Raw genomic sequence first — 16,317 nt, forward strand, 5'->3', positions numbered from 1 at the left:
TTGGGATTCCCCTACCCTGGGGAAAAGACATTCAAAAGTCGAGGAGTCACACAAAATGCAAACGCAATAAAATGTCGAGCTACAGGTAAAAAAAAAAATGTGGCTTCAGCTTTTTTTAAACTCCTGTTGACATTTGACATTCAGGTATAAAATCTTGTCAGCCACACCGGCATCTCCACCGACCACACTGCGCATGTTCAGCGGTGTCAACAAGAATTGCGCATGCTCCTCGCTGTCCGCAATTACGGACAGCGACCTTCTTTTGATGGACCAATGGGGAGCTCGGGATGACTGGAAGGAGCCTGGTTCCTTTGTCAATCAGAGCCCCGCTATTGTCTGAATACGGAAGTTTGACCATGAGCTTCTGAAGCTGCTGCTGCTGTTGTTCCTCTCTGAATGAAGATTGAGCTTCACCCGAGACTGCAACTTCTTTCCTCTGTTCAACATCTGTGAGTACGGCACTTTCTTTTCTCACCCTCTTTTCCATTTTTTTTTCATTCTGGGGTTCAATTTTTGTTTTGCAGTAATTGAAAGGAAAGGGAGTGAATCCCGGCGAGGGGAGAGAGTCTGGAAAAGTTGGTCCAAGACTGTGTCTCAATTAGCAAACACATGGCAAATGTAGGAGCACAATGTGAAGTTATCGCATTTGCTGTTTAAAAAAAAAGCAGAAAGGAGACGCATTCCTTAAATAGTGATATCTTTGGATGTGAAGAAAGTGAGGTCTGCATATGCTGGAGATCAGAATCGAAAACTGTGGAGCTGAAAAGCACAACAGGTTCAGGCAGCATCTGAGGAGCAGGAGATTCGACATTTCAGGCTCGAGCCCTTCATCAGGAATGATGTGTTGATGTACAAACAGGCCTCAGCGTCCTTCTGTACCAGCAAGCAATGAGCAAGGCAAGTGGTACATTAGCGAGAGGAATTGAGTTCAGAGGTGGAGATGTATTCCTGCAGTTGGGGGGGAGGGGTGTCACTGAATATATTCAAGGCTGAGTTCATTTGAGTTTTCGACAACAAGGAAGTGGATGGTTATGGGGGGAGGCAAGAAAATGTGTTTAAGACCAGTATAGAATAGTCAGACAGTGCAGAAACAGACTGTTCTGTCCAACTAGTCCATGCTGACTATGTTCTCAAATTAAACTAGTTGCACCTGCCAGTGTTTGGCCCAAATCCCTCTGAACCATTCCTATTCATGTGCTGATGCAAATGCCTTTTAACTGGACCTACATCCACCACTTGAACTGAAATTATTGTGGTTTGAATCTGCCGCTTCCGGTTGTCAGTTCCAGCTGTCCGTTGCAGTGGTCGGTATATTGGGTCCAGGTCAATGTGCTTCTTGATTGAATCTGTGGATGAGTGCCATGCCTCCAGGAATTCCCTGTCTGTTCTCTGTCTGGCTTGTCCTATAATAGTAGTGTTGTCCCAGGACAAGCCAAACAGAGAACAGACAGGGAATTCCTAGAGGCATGGCACTCATCCACAGATTCAATCAATAAGCACATCGACCTGGACCTAAAATACCGACCACTGCAACGGACAGCTGGAACTGACAACCGGAAGCGGCAGATTCAAATCACAATAAATGCCGGAGGAAAGATCACAGTAGCACTTCACAGGAGGCTCCCAAGCACTGAAGATGTCACCTAGACAGGGGACGAAACACAAATTCCCAGCTCGGCGAACAGAACCACAACATACATGCAGGAAGCTTATTTAGGTGGAACTGAGAAATAAGAAAGGGATGATCACCTTATTGGGATTTTATTACAGACTCCCCAACAGTCAGAAGGTAATTGAGAAAAAAATTGTCAGGAGATTTCAGTTATCTGAAATAATAATAGGGTGGTTATGGTCAGGGATTTTAACTTTCCAAACATAGACTGGGACTGCCATAGTGTTAAGGGTTTAGATGAAGAGGAATTTAAATATGTACAAGAAAATTTTCTGATTCAGTAAATGGACGTTCTGACTAGTGAAGTTGCAAAACGTGATCTACTCTTGGGAAATAAGGCAGGGCAGGTGACTGAGCTGTCAGTGGAGGAGCACTTTGGGGCCAGTGACCATAATTCTATGAGCTATAAAAGAGTGATGATAAAGTATAGACCAGATCTAAATTGGAGGATGACTAACTTGGTATTAGGCAAGATCTTTCAAGAGCTAACTGGGAGCAGATGTTCGCAGGTAAAGGGATGGCTGGAAAATGGGAAGCCTTCAAACATAAGAAACTGAGAGTCCAGAGACAGTATATTCCTGTTTGGGTGAAAGGGGAAAACCTCAGTAAAAACAAGGACTGCAAATGCTGGAAACCAGATTCTAGATTAGATGGGCTTTTGCCCAAAATGTCGATTTTCCTGCCCCTCGGATGCTGCCTGAACTGCTGTGTTTTTCCAGCACCACTGTAATCTAGAACCTAGGATGAAAGGGGAGGCTGGTAGGTGTAGTGAATGCTGGATGACTCGAGGAATTGAGCTTTTGGTTCAGAAAAAGAAGGAAGCATATGACAAGTATAGACAGGAGATATCGAGTGAATCCTGACAGTAAAAAGGCAGTTGGTGTATACTTAAGAGTAAACTCAGGAGGGCAAAAAGGGAACATGAGATAGCTTCGACAAGTAGAGTTAAGGACAATGCAAAGGGTTTTTATCAATACATTAAGGAGAAAAGGGTAACTAGGAAGAGAACAGGGCCCCTCAAAGATCAGCCAGACAGCCTATGTGTGGAGCTGCAGGAGTTGGGAGAGATAATAAACAAGTATTTTGCATCAGTGATTACTGTAGAGAAGGACATGGAATAAATAGAATGTGTGGAAACAGATGATGATATCTTGAAAAATGTAAAAATGTCCATACTACAAAGGAAGTGGTGCTGGACGTCTTGAAATGCATGCAAGTGGATAAATCCCCAGAACCTGATCAGTTGTACCCTAGAACTCTGTGGGAAGCTAGAGAAGTTATTGTTGGGTCCCTTGCTGAGGTATTTGTACCATTGATAGTCACAAGTGAGGTGATGAAGGACTGGAGGTTGTCTAACGTGGTACCAATATTTAAGAAAGATTGCAAGGAAAAGCCAGGGAACTATCAACCAGTGAGCCTGACATTGCCGGAGGGCAAGTGGTTGGAGGGAATCCTGAGGGACAGGATTCACATGTATTTGGAAAGGCAAGGACTGATTTAGGGATAGTCAGTATGGCTTTGTGCGTGAGAAATAATGTCTCACGAACTTGATTGAATTATTTGAAGAAGTAACCAGGGATTGACGAGGGCAGAGCAGTAGACATGATCTCCATAGACTTCAGAAAGGCATTCAACAAGGTTCCTTATGAGAGACTGGTTAGCAAGGTTAGATCTCGAGAAATACAGGGAGAACTAGCCATTTGGATACAGGTCTGGCTTGAAGGTAGAAGACAGAGGGTGGTGGTGAAGGGTTGATTTTCAGACTGGAGGCCTGTGACCAGTGTTGTGCCACATGGATTGGTGCTGGTCCCACTACTTTTCATCATTCATATGAATGATTTGGATGTGAGCATAAGAGGTATAGTTAGTAAGTTTGCAGATGACACCCAGATTGGAGGTGTAGTGGACAGCAAATAAGGTTACCTCAGATGACAATGGGATCTTGATCCGATGGGCCAATGGGCTAAGGAATGGCAGATGGAGTTTAATTTAGATAAATGTGAGGTACTACATTTGGAAAAGCAAATCAGGTAAGGTCCGCGGGAGTGTTGCTGAACAAAGAGACCTTGGAGTGCAGGTTCATAGCTTCTTGACAATAGAGTCGCAGATAGATAGAACAGTGAGGAAGGCATTTGGTATGCCTTCCTTTATCGGTCAGAGCATTGGGTAGTAAAGTTGAGAGGTCACTTTGTAGTTGTATAGGACACTGGTTAGGCCACTTTCGGAATATTGTGTGCAATTCTGGTCTCCTTCCTATCAGGAGGAAGCTGTGAAACTTGAAAGGGTTCAGAAAAGATTTACAAGGATGTTGCCGGGTTTGGACGATTTTAGCTATCTGGAGAGGCAGAATAGACTCGGGCTGTTTTCCTGGAGCGTCAGAAGCTTTTGTGAGGGGGGTGGGTGACCTTCCACGCGTTTATTTTATCCATAATCCTCATGATTTTATAAACAGACAAGGTCTTTTCCCTGGGTTGTGGAGTCCAGAACTCGAGGGCATAGGTTTAGAGTGAGAGGGGAAAGATTTTAAAAGGGACCTCAGGGACAAGTGTTTCATGCAGAGGGTGGTGCATGTATGGAATAAGTGTCAGAGGAAGTGATGGGGGATGGTACAATTACGGCATTTAAAAGGCATCTGGATGGGTATATGAATAGGAAAAGTTTCGAGTGATAGTGGCCAAGTCCTGGCAAATGGGACGAGATTAGGTTAGAATAACTGGTCAGCATGGATGAGTTGGACTAAAGGGTCTGTTTCCGTGCTGTACACCTCTACGGCTTTACTTCAGGACTCTGAAATTGTTCATGAAAACCACTTCAGTAATCTGCCCAGTTTTAAGACTACAATGCACAGGGGCAGAATGAGGCCATTTGGCCCATTGAGTCTGCTCCACCAGTCGATCATGGCCGATATGTTTCTCAACCCCATTCTGTTGCCTTCTCCTCGTAACCCTTGATCTCCTTACTTATCAAAGACCTATCTATCCCTGTCTTAAATGCCCTCAATGACTTGGCCTCCACAGCGCTCTGCAGCAATGAGATCCACAGATTCACCCTCCTCTGGCTGCAGAAATTCATCTTCATCTCAGTTCTGAAGGGCATTCCTTCACCCTGAGCCTGTGTCCTCTGGTCCTCGTTTCTCCTCCTGGTGGAAACATCTTCCCCACATCCACTGTATCCAGTCAGAGTCACGCAGTACGGAAACAGATCCTTTGGTCCAACCAGTCCATGTCGACCATAATCCCAAACTAAACTTGTCCCACCTACATGTGCTTGGCCCAATATCCCTCTGAACATTTCTTATTCATGTACTATTCCAAATGTCATTTAAATGTTGTGACGGTAAGTGCATCTACCACTTCCTCTGGAAATTCATTCCACACGTGAAGCACTCTGTGTAAAAATGTTGCCCCTTATTTTGTTTTTAAATCTTTCTGTTCTCACCTTAAACATATGTCCGCTAGTCTTGAAATCCCTCATTCCAGGGAAATGATGACGGACAGTCATCTTCTCTGTATCCAGCAAGATTTTATAAATCTCTAAGAAGACCTGAGATGTTAGCTTGCTATCTCTCTGTGGACGCTGCCTGACCAGCTGTGATCTCCAACAAACAACATTTGTTGTTTTCAGGACGGATTCCAGCGTCTGTCGCAATGCGCTCCTAAATGTTGGCTACCTCTTTCCAGATCCTTCGAGACTCGACCTTACTCAACAATCCACTGTGTGGTACAGTCAATAAAGTTCCACATTGCATCTCTTTCAGCACACATGGGCGGCAAGGTGGCTCAGTGGTTCGCACTGCTACCTCACAGCACCAGGGACAAGGATTTGATTCCAGCTTCAGGTGACTGACTGTGTGGAGTTTGCACATTGTCCCCCCCCTGTAGCTGTGTGGGTTTCATCCAGGTGCTCCGGTTTCCTTCCACAGTCCAAAGATTTGCAGGTTAGGGTGAATTGGACATGCTAAATTGCCCCATAGTGTTCAGGGATGTGTGGGTTAGGTATATTAGTCGGAGGTAAATGGAGAGTTGTTGGGCCAAATGGCCTCATTCCGCACTGTAGGGATTCGACGTGGCAACCCCCCAGCTGTTTGCATTTCCTGTAGGGAAAGTGGGGACGGGCCGAAAGTTCAGTGAGTGTGAAGCGAAAATTAAACGTAGTGCTTTGCTTGAGCTCAAGCTGAGTGACTTGGTGGCGGGACTGGAAAAGGAAGGTACGGTGTCTGTGGTTAGTGATGCTGCCTCACGGCACCAGAGAGCCAGATACAATTCCAGCCTTAGAGCCGTTGTCTGTGTGAATATTGCACATTCTCCGTCTGGTGTTTGCGGCGGATTTCTTCCAGTGCACCTGTTTCTTCCCACTATCCAAAGATGTGCAGGTTTGGGTGAATTAGCCATGTTAAATTGTCCATAGTGTCCAGGATGTGTAGGTTAGATGCATTAATCAGGTATAAATGTAGAGCAATCAGAGTAGGGTAATGGTGCTTTCAATTTCATGGAATTACAAAAGAAAAGAATGTTCCGCATAAAGTAGAATTGCTTGTTCTGAATTTCTACCCTGACTGACAGTGATGACTTTCATAATCTGTTTTTCCAGTGCATTTGAAGATTTGAAGACTGAAGTTTCAAATTCAGTAGTTGAAGGGCTTATGCCCGAAACTGCAACTCTCCTGCTCCCTGGATGATGCCTGACCTGCTGTGTATTTCCAGCACCACACATTTTGACTGACTCTCCAGCGTCTGAGTCCTCATTTTCACGTCAATGACAGACAGTCAATCAATCCATTGGGACTGTAACGATTTTCGACTATGATTCTGTGAGGAGCAGCAAAACTCTTTGGTTTCTGTTTCAGTCCGCTTTCAGCATCAGTGGAGCTGGCTGAGAGACGCTACTGTGGCAGCACATTGAATGTGCAGCCTGTAACAATTATACAGCCTGGAAAGAGGATTTCACGGCAGGGAGGGATTGTACATGCGTTAGTATGCAGATAAAGCTTTGGCCATGGAGAAACCAGAGGAATCTCGCCCCATGGAGAAACCGTGGAAGTGTGGTGACTGCGGGAAAGGCTTCAGTGTCCCATCTGCCCTGGAAATTCATCAGCGCAGTCACACCAGGGAGAGGCCGTTCTCCTGCCCAGAGTATGGGAAGGGATTTATCCGCTCTTCCCACCTGCTGGACCACCGCCGAGTCCACACAGGGGAGAGACCATTCACCTGCCCCGAGTGCGGGAACAGCTTCACCCACTCCTCCCACTTGCTGGCGCACCAACGTGTCCACACCGGGGAGAGGCCCTTCCCCTGCTCTGATTGTGGGAAGGCCTTCAGCAAATCCTCTGACCTGCTGAAGCACCAGCGGGTCCACACGGGGGAGCGGCCATTCAGTTGCCCCGAGTACGGGAAGGCCTTTAGCGATTCCTCTGCCCTGCTGAGGCACCAGTGGGTCCACACAGGCAAGAAGCCGTTCCCCTGCCCCGAATGCAGGAAGGGCTTCAGCAGTTCCTCCTCTCTGCTGACACACCAGCGGGTCCACATTTGCCTGCCATGAGTGTGGGAAGGGCTTTACCCAGCCCTCCCAACTGCTGACCCACCGGCGGGTCTACACGGGGGAGAAGCCGTTCTCCTGCTCAGTGTGCAGGAAGGGCATTGCGGTCTCCTCCAATCTCGTGGCCCACCAGCGGGTCCACACGGGGGAGAGGCCCTTCAGCTGTCCCGAGTGCGGGAAGGCTTTCAGCAATTCCTCCCACCTGCTGAGGCATCAGCGGGTCCACACTGGGGAGAAGCCGTTCTCCTGCCCAGAGTGCGAGAAACGCTTTAACCGCTCCTCCCACCTACTGACCCACCGGCGGGTCCATAGAGGGGAGAGGCCATTCAGCTGCTCTGAGTGTGGCAAGACGTTCACATTTTCCAGCAACTTGCGAAGACACCAGCAGGGGCACCAGTGCTCCCAACAATCGGATTCCACCAGTGACGCGACTGTGGACTAAACCTTCTGCCCCATTCTGAAAATGAGGACTCAGACGCTGGTGGGCTTTTTTAAAAAAAAAATTCTGGACTGCACACCACCTCGCACCCCCAACAGCAACCCCACAGTGGCTCAGGGCGGCATGGTGGCTCAGTGCTTAGCACAGCTGCCTCATAGAGCCATGGACTCGGGTTTGAATCTACTGTTTGATTCTCCATGTCTGCGTGGGTTTCCTCAGGGTGTTCCGGTTTGTTCCCACAATACAAAGATGTACAAGTTAGGGTGAGTTAGCCTAGCGAAATTGTCCATCGTGTTCAGGAATGTGTAAGTGTGGTACATTAGTCCGGGGTAAATGTAGACTGGTCAAGCGTGTGGTGCTGGAAAAGCACAGCAGGTCAGGCAGCATCTGACGCGCAGGAGGATCGACGTTTTGGGCATAAGTCCTTCCTCAGCAATGATGCCTGAAACATTGATTCTCCTGTTCTTCGGCTGCTGCCTGATCTGCTGTGCTTTTCTAGCACCACACTCTCGACTATGATCTCCAGCATCTGCAGTCCTCACTTTCTCCAAGTAAATGTAAAGTAATAGGGTTAAGAGAATGGGTCTGGGTGGGTAACTCTACGGAACGTTGGTGTTGCCTTGTTGGGCCAAAGGGCCTGTTTACATTCTGTAGGGATTCTGTGATTCCATAAACTTTGCTTCCAGTGGGCGACACTACTGAGTCTGGGACTGCACGTTCCCACTGAAACAATCCGTAGAAAGCTAAGACCAATGGAGCAGACATTAGGCCATTCAGCCAACTGAGTCTGTTCCGCCATTTGTTAGAAACAAAAAAAATTGCGGTTGCTTGAAATCAAAGTAGGCAAGCAGTATGCTGGGAGAATGCAGCAAGCCAGGCAGCATTAGGAGGTGAAGTTAGCGTTTCAGGACTGAAGAAGGGTTCTTCCCGAAACATTGACTTCTGTATCTGGAACAATTTCCCAGATTGTTGCCAGGGTTGGAGGGTTTGAGCTGCAGGGAGAGGCTATTTGGCTGGGCGAGAGATTTAAAAGGGACGTAAGGGGCAATGTTTTCAGGCAGAGGGTAGTGCATGTATGGAATGAGTTTCCAGAGAGAGTGGAGGCTGGTACAATTATACCACTTAGAAGGCATCTGGTTTCGGACCTGAACAGGAAGGGTTTAGAAGGATAATGGGCCAAATACTGATAAATGGGACCAAATTAATTTAGGATGTCTTGTCAGCATCGATGAGTTGGACCGAAGGGTCTGTTTCTGTGCAGTATATCTCTGTCTACCGGTCCTGATGTAAGTTTTAAAATGGAGTCCAAGTAACTTTGAATAGTTCAGTCTTGTTGAACTCACCTCTTGAAAGGTTTCAAATGAATCCCTCCAAGTGATACTGTTTAAAAATGCCATGTTGTACAAAATATCCCATTAAGTTCGACGCAAACTCACAGCTGAAGACATCAGAAGTCACACAACATCAGGTTACAGCTTTAGGAGCATTGCTCCTTCTTCAATGCTGCTCCTTCGTCACTTCACTGACAAAGGAGCAGTGCTCCGAAATCTCGTGAGTTCAAATAAACCTGTTGGACTCTAACCTGGTGCCATTTGACTTCTGCCCTTGTCCAGCCCAATCTAACACCAGCACTTCCAAATCAGAGTTGACTAATGAGATCGGATTTTATTCAGTGTGATTAAGTGAGATGCTCATCTGAAAATTCAAAACTGTTGGAGCGACAAAGAGACACGAGTCAGTGCTACAGACTGGAGACAGGCCCATCGGCCCAACTGGTCCATGCCGACCAAAATGTCCATCAACAGTAACCCCATTTCCCTGCACTTGGCCACTATCCTTCTAAGCCTTTCCTCTCCATGTATTTGACCAAATGTATTTTAAATGTTGTTAATGTACCTACCTCAACCACTTCCACTGGCAGCTCAGTCCATACGCAAACCACACTCTGAAAAAATATGTGGGGCAAAAATTTTACAATCTCTCCCCTCTCACCATACAAATGTGTCCCTCGTCTTGAAATTCCCCCATACTTGGGAAAAGACAACAATCCTTAACCCTATCTATAACCCTCATGGTTTTATAAACGTCGCCTCTCATCCTCCTCTGCTCCAGGGGGAAAACATCCCAGCCTTAATTCCAATTTGTTAATAATGGTGCAGTGATGATTTCAGCTGTGTGTGTCAAGGATCTCTCATTTCTAAGCCAATGCAGTGCCATTTAAGTTTACCTGACCTTAAAACGAATGGTACCCCATTCATTTAAAATATCTATGGTTTCTGTGCAAAGTCAGTCCTCATTGGAAAACAACCAATAGTGTCCTAAATCACATAGGCTGCTTCTGACCAGGTTTGTATGCTCTGTTTTGAGATGTAGGAGTAAAACTTCACGGTAAAAGATTAATGCAGCCTTTATTCATGACTCATTATTAAACACACTTTCTCCATTTACAGCTGTAATTGAGAGGCTTCTCTGAATTAGTCGACATGTTTGTAACAAGTTGTGAAACATGAAAGGGTTCTGAAAAGACTTACAAACATACTGCCAGGGTTGGAGGGTTTGAGCTGCTGCAAGAGAAAATAGACTGGGGCTATTTTCCCTGGAGTGTCAGAGGCTGAGGGGTGACCTTACAGACGGCTTTGCAGTAGAAGCGTTTTAGGAAAAAAAATCTCAAACCTTTGTTGCCTTTGCCAATACCTGTTGGCCATTAGTGAAGTCCCTTCGCCCAAACGAATCAGCCCCTCTGCCTTTTACAACCCCTGTTGGGGAAAAAAATCAAGAACAACATAATCTTCTTAAAGGAGTAACATCATCACAACAGAGAGCACACAAGCTGAAACATTTCTATCAAAAGGTCGTACAGTTAGCAGGCCGAGATAATGACTTTTCAATTTAGCCAATTAATTTAATTAGGACTCTCCATGTATTTTAAATGTTGTTAATGTACCTACCTCAACCACTTCCACTGGCAGCTCAGTCCATACACAAACCACACTCTGAAAAACTATGTGGGACAAAACTTTTACAATCTCTCCCCTCTCACCATACAAATGTGTCCCCAGTCTTGAAAGGCTTAGAAGGATAGTGGCCAAGTGCAAGGAAATGGGGTTACTGTTGATGGACATTTTGGTCGGCATGAACCAGTTTGGGCCGATGGGCCTGTTTCCATGCTGTAGCACTGACTCGTGTTTCTTTGTCGCTACCAACACCTATTAAATTTAAATCTGACAACAGAGGACCAATCCTATTCTAAAAACTCAATATAGCATCAAGGGTATAAAAGAAGGGGACAGTTGGACAGAGCCCCAGTGCTAAGAGTCCTCAGCACTAGAGAGAGAAATCAGCCCTGACAGTCATCTGTGAATGAGAGAGCATCATTTACAAAAAAAAGAAGAGCAGGAATTGGAGGAGACATTCCGAACAAAAGATTCAATAGAAAGATGCATAGAATATTCTGGAAGACATGTAACCTGGCTGTAATCAGAGAGACTAAATTCTATTTCTTGTTATATTAGTGGGTCTTGTATTTATTGGAACAGCATATGACAAGAATCCTGTTTTATGCCAGAATTGTCAGTAGTTCGAAGGGATTTATTGGGTTTGTTAATAAATTAGTTCAGTTGTTCACCATGCAAGTTGGATACGTAAATTGCTTTTTGTTGATTTTTAAAGTGTCAGGGATTTATTTTTGTTTTTAAGACTAGAGCAGATGACGCCACTTTTCACACTAATTTTATAGATTATAGGGCAATGCGCTCCTCTTTTGGTGTTTCGGTTTGAGATCTCAGAGAGGGGAGGGGATTCAGCATTCGCTTTATAACAGTATTGATGTGCCGTCCTGCTGAATGCAAAGGAGTCATTATTAATCCCAACCTCTCACTCTGATTGTGGGTGAATCGCTTTAATTTGAATACTGACGCAGAAACTGCACAGACAACCAACTGTTGAAACAATGATTTACACTTTATTGTAGGTCCTAAAACCCTTCTACTGCAAAGCCGTCTGTAAGGTCACCCCTCAAGTAAGCAAGTTCAGCCTCCCTTCCCCCACCCCAATCTTGGCTATCACCCAAGTGATGGTGGAATTCAACATTGTTTCTACCAACAATGCCCATCTCTGGAAGTTTACAGGGGTTTGATGCACTGTTGTTCTTCCAAGTACTGCTGCTAAATCATTCTGGAGTTGAATTCTGGTGGAGTTCCGTCACTTTCAAATTTGTGGTGTAACGTTTCTTTAGATTCTGACACCACCTCCCCACCCTTCTGGAGACCTCAGGTCTGTAGCTTACCTTCTTATCCTTGAGGGTTTTCCACCTGTTTGAAACAGCCTGTCCTGCAATTAACCCCTTTACGCCAAGGCCTTCCTTCTACAGGCAGAATTAATTGTCCTTTTGTCACACAGTTATTAAACACCATTATCTCATCTGTCCAAAGAAACAGCTCATTGTGCTGCCTCCTCCTTCCCAGCGATGGTTAATGTATGTTATTTGTTAACTCCCTTGTAGCAGTTTCTCATTGGCCCTTTCATTTCTTTGTCCAGAAAGAGTTATTGCTGACTCATGAAGTTATTAAAGTTCTGGAGTTTACAGGACCACACCACATTCCTCTCTGCCTCCCCCAGGAATAACGATCATTCCTGAGATACTCGCAGTTCCTGACATTCCTTGGTATCCCCAAATACAAGAAGAAAGTGAGGACCCCCAAATACAATTCATATGTCAGGAAATCACTGGTGCTGCCCTGACACCAGATAGTCACTGTTGGAACAAAAGGATTATGGGGAGAAAATGCAGAAATCCGAAGTGCAAAGAGACTTGGGAGTTCAAATCCAGGATTTTCTCAAAGTAAACTTGCAGGTTGAGTTAGTAGTTAGGAAGGCAAATGCAATGATGGTGTTTATTTTGACAGGACTTGAATACAAAAGCAGGGATGTACTTCTGAGACTCTGGCTCTGGTCAGGCCACATTTGAAGCATTGTGCGCAGTTTTGGGCCTCCTATTTAGCAAGGATGTGTTGGCCCAGGAGGGTGTTCAGAGGAGGTTCACAAGAATGGTCCCAGGAATGAAAAGTTAATGAGGGACTTTTGAGGGCTCTGGTACTATATGGAGTTTAGAACGATGAGGGGGGTTGCAATTGAAACCTACAGGATACTGAACAGCCTGGAGAGAGTGGATGTTGGGAAGATGTTTCCATTGTTAGGACAAACTAGGACCCGAGGGTACAGCCTTAGAGGAAAAGGAAGACCCTTTAGTTGGGAGACAAGGAGAAACTTCTTCAGCCAGAGAGTGGTGTATCTGTGGAATTCACAGCCACAGAAGTCTGTGGAGGCCAGGTCATTGAGCATATTTAAGATGGAGACAGAAATGTTTTTGAGTATTAAAGGGGATCAAGGGTTCTGGGACGAATGGGCTTGAGAAAGTTAACAGCCACGATTGAATGGTGGAGTCGACTCAATGGCGTGAATGGCCTAATTTCAGTTCCTATGGTCTTATGATATGCTGATGTGTGGAGGGGTGATGAGTGGGCAAAGAGATGAAGTGGGGAGTAGCCTTAAGGGGAAGCTGGATACAGACACAAGGGAGAAAGAAATATAAGAACTGTACAATAAATTTCAGAACTCTTAGGAGCACTGGCATGCAAAGGGATCTGGGCATATAGATCCCTGAAAGTGGAAACAGAGGTGGGTGTGGTGGTCAAGAAGGCCAATTCCCTGAGTGTAAGAATTGGCAAGTTATGTTACAGCTATTTATTTCAACCACATTCGGAATATTGTATGCAGTTCTGGTCACTACTCTATCAGAAGGACGTGGATGCTCTGGAAGAGGGTGCTTTAGTCAAGGGCTAATGTTGCGTAATAGGAGTAGGTGAATAAGTCTGTGTCAGTTACTCTTCAGAGGGTCAGTGTGCACATGTTGCGCTGAATGGTCTTTTCCACACTAGGGATTGTATGGTACTCAGAGGTTTTTTTTAATTCCCCAGGGTGAAAAGGTCAACCACAAAAGGGCACAGGTTCAAGGCAAGAGGAGGGCAGTCTACGGGAGAAGTGGAGGGGAAGGTTTTTCACACAGAGGGGTGATGGGTGGTGGAAGCAAGCACCTTAGCAACTTTTAAGGTGTATCTTGATAGACACACGAACGCGAGATGAACAGAAGGATAGAAACCGCAAATGGGCAATAAATAGCAGGTCCAAGTGAGAATTAAGAATTGGCACAGGCTTGACAGGGGTGCCTAAACCAAATAAGAAGGGCTTGTGACTGTGCTGTATTGTACTGATACAGGTTTTCCCCACTATCCAAAAGTGGAGTGTTCATATGAAACCTTTCATAAGGCAAAATAGAGTAAAGCGAAGAAGCAATGAACATTAATTCATTTATATCGTATATACTCAAATGATAGTCAAATTTTTGACTACTTTTCAAGGTTAAATTTAGGGGGTTATCTGTTACTTGGATACTACTTGAGGGGTTGAAATTCATGCCTGGCAAGATTCATACCGTATCATAAGCAGAAGCTCAACTGATGAATAAAGCCAAAAAAAAATTATGGTAATTCTGAAAACTGAGTGGAACATACTGACAACGGACTGGAAGACAGGAACAGAGCCGAACAACCGACAGACTGCAGAGCTGGAGTGGAACATGACGGCCATCACACTGACTCACAAACATTGGTCTGCTGTCTATGAAGAACTGGGGTCGACTTTTACACGATCAGACTACTTTTCACAGCACTTGCAAGAAAAAAAATCAAACACGTCCAATTGCCATGCATGGTGCACAGGAAATGTACTCAAGGTTTTTTTAAAAAAAGGTTTCCAGCATTCAGGCACAACGATACATATGCACATGTCCATTTAAATACTGGGTAGGTTGATTCTTTGGAAGATGACAATCGCAAAGAAGTGAAGCTCTTCAGCAAGATGCTGGATTTGGTAGAATGATTAATTAGTATGCCCATTCCCCTCCCTCCATCACATCATTGGGCAAGACAAAACCGCAGGATCTAAATACCTACATACACACGCACAATCCTACCCAATGATTGCATGTGACCACATTTTACGTGCAATTACCTCAAATCACATTTATAAAACATAACCAGAGAGGTTTACACAGGCTCTCGTACACAATATTGCCTGTGACCTTCTACAGCGCTGTGAAGTGCTGCAAATCCCATGATGACAGTATTTCATATCCAATGTATTAAATAACATTGTATATTTTATTTAAAAAAAGATATCTATACATTATACACAATTTAATATCGGAACAGTTCAGTCAGATGGTACAGCCTGCCCTCCTACATGGATTATAGAAGGTGTATGGAGGATTAGATGGTGATTCTAATAGAAATTATGTTTGTTTTGGAATGGGAGTGATTGTGGCTCCAGGCTAATGGCGATCCGCCTTATCCCCCGGGTTCCCTCTCAGCCCAGCCCGGTACCTGGTAGAGTGAAGCCGCGGGTAGCTCCAGGCTCACGGTCCAGCACAGCACCGAGTGCAGCCTCTCCTCCAGCTTGTGTTCCGCCGGACTTTACCCCCCGCCGCCGCTCCTCCACCTCCCGCCGCCGAAGAAGCCGCGGGCGCCGGCTCTCTCTCCTCCACCGCCGACATGTTTAATGTTTTCTCTTTCACCCGGTAACCGTCACCTCCCCCTTCCCGGGCCCCGGGAATTATACACAAATAAACAATAAACCCCACCGGGGACTGTCTCCTTTTATTCACAACTTTTGTTTGAAAAGTTCCGGCTTTAATTTGAAATGTATTTTAAAGGTATTTTCTGAGGTAAACGATGCCTGTCTGCCCCCCTCCCTCCGTCAGAAACCGCCCGCTGAGTCGATGAGAAAACCGCAGCCTCGCGCCGCCATCTTCGTTTTTCTTCTTCTTCCCGTCTCCTGCTTCAGTGACGTGCGTCATCCACGCTCCGCCCAATCAGAGCGCACCTTACTCCACCTGACCAATGGCGACCGGCGCCGGTTGTTACTGACAGAGTTTGTGACCATTTGCCAATTTGGGATAAAAAAAAGGCGGGAGTCATAATTGTTTTTTCCCTGTGACTGCACACCTCATTCCTTTTGCCTGTCTCTCCCGCAGGGGCAGGGGAGGGGGAATCCCAAACTAGAGGGCACAGGTTTAGGGTGAGAGGGGAAATATTTAAAAGGAACCCGAGGATTAAAAAAAAGTGTGAAAGTTAATTCGCCTCAAGAAAAGCCCCCTCTTACGACCTGAACAAAATAGATTGTTCACAGCCTATTACTCACTAAACAAGAAGGATGTTGTGAAACATAAAAGAGTTCAGCAATTATTTATAAGAATGTTGCTAGGGTTGGAGGGTTTGAGCTACAGGGAGAGGCTGAATTGGCTGGGGCTATTTTCCCTGGAGCATTGGAGGCTGAGGGGTGACCTTATGGAGGTTTATAAGATCTTGACAGGTATGGATATGAGAAAAAGATAAGGTTTTCCCTGGGGCGGTGGAGTCCAGTACAAGAGGACATTAGTTTTTGGGTGAAAGGGGAAAGATTTAAAACGGCCCCAAGGGGCAACTTTTTCAAATATAGGTTGGTGTGTGAACTGAATGAGCTGCCAGGAAAAATGGTGGAGGCTGGTACAAATACATTTAAAAGGCATCTGGATAGGTACATGAATAGGAAGTTTTAGAGGGAAATGGACAAAGTG

At 45.5% G+C, this 16,317-nt stretch overlaps 1 protein-coding gene and 1 long non-coding RNA gene across 3 annotated transcripts in view; one reads left to right on the forward strand and one right to left on the reverse strand.

Moving 5' to 3' along the window:
* Positions 1 to 16,317, forward strand: part of LOC148142977 (uncharacterized) — a 425,985-nt gene that overhangs the window by 122,585 nt on the left and 287,083 nt on the right. The window lies entirely within an intron of this gene.
* LOC148142980 (uncharacterized) lies at positions 10,036 to 15,431 on the reverse strand. The gene is made up of 2 exons (XR_015751090.1): positions 15,086 to 15,431; positions 10,036 to 10,402 (listed from the first exon to the last, which is right to left on the reverse strand). It is a non-coding gene; the product is annotated as an uncharacterized LOC148142980 (long non-coding RNA).

This window comes from Chiloscyllium plagiosum, unplaced genomic scaffold (genome assembly GCF_037043375.1).
Source record: "Chiloscyllium plagiosum isolate Xiang-an unplaced genomic scaffold, Cpla_swu_hap1 HiC_scaffold_27, whole genome shotgun sequence".
Classification (NCBI taxonomy): domain Eukaryota; kingdom Metazoa; phylum Chordata; class Chondrichthyes; order Orectolobiformes; family Hemiscylliidae; genus Chiloscyllium; species Chiloscyllium plagiosum.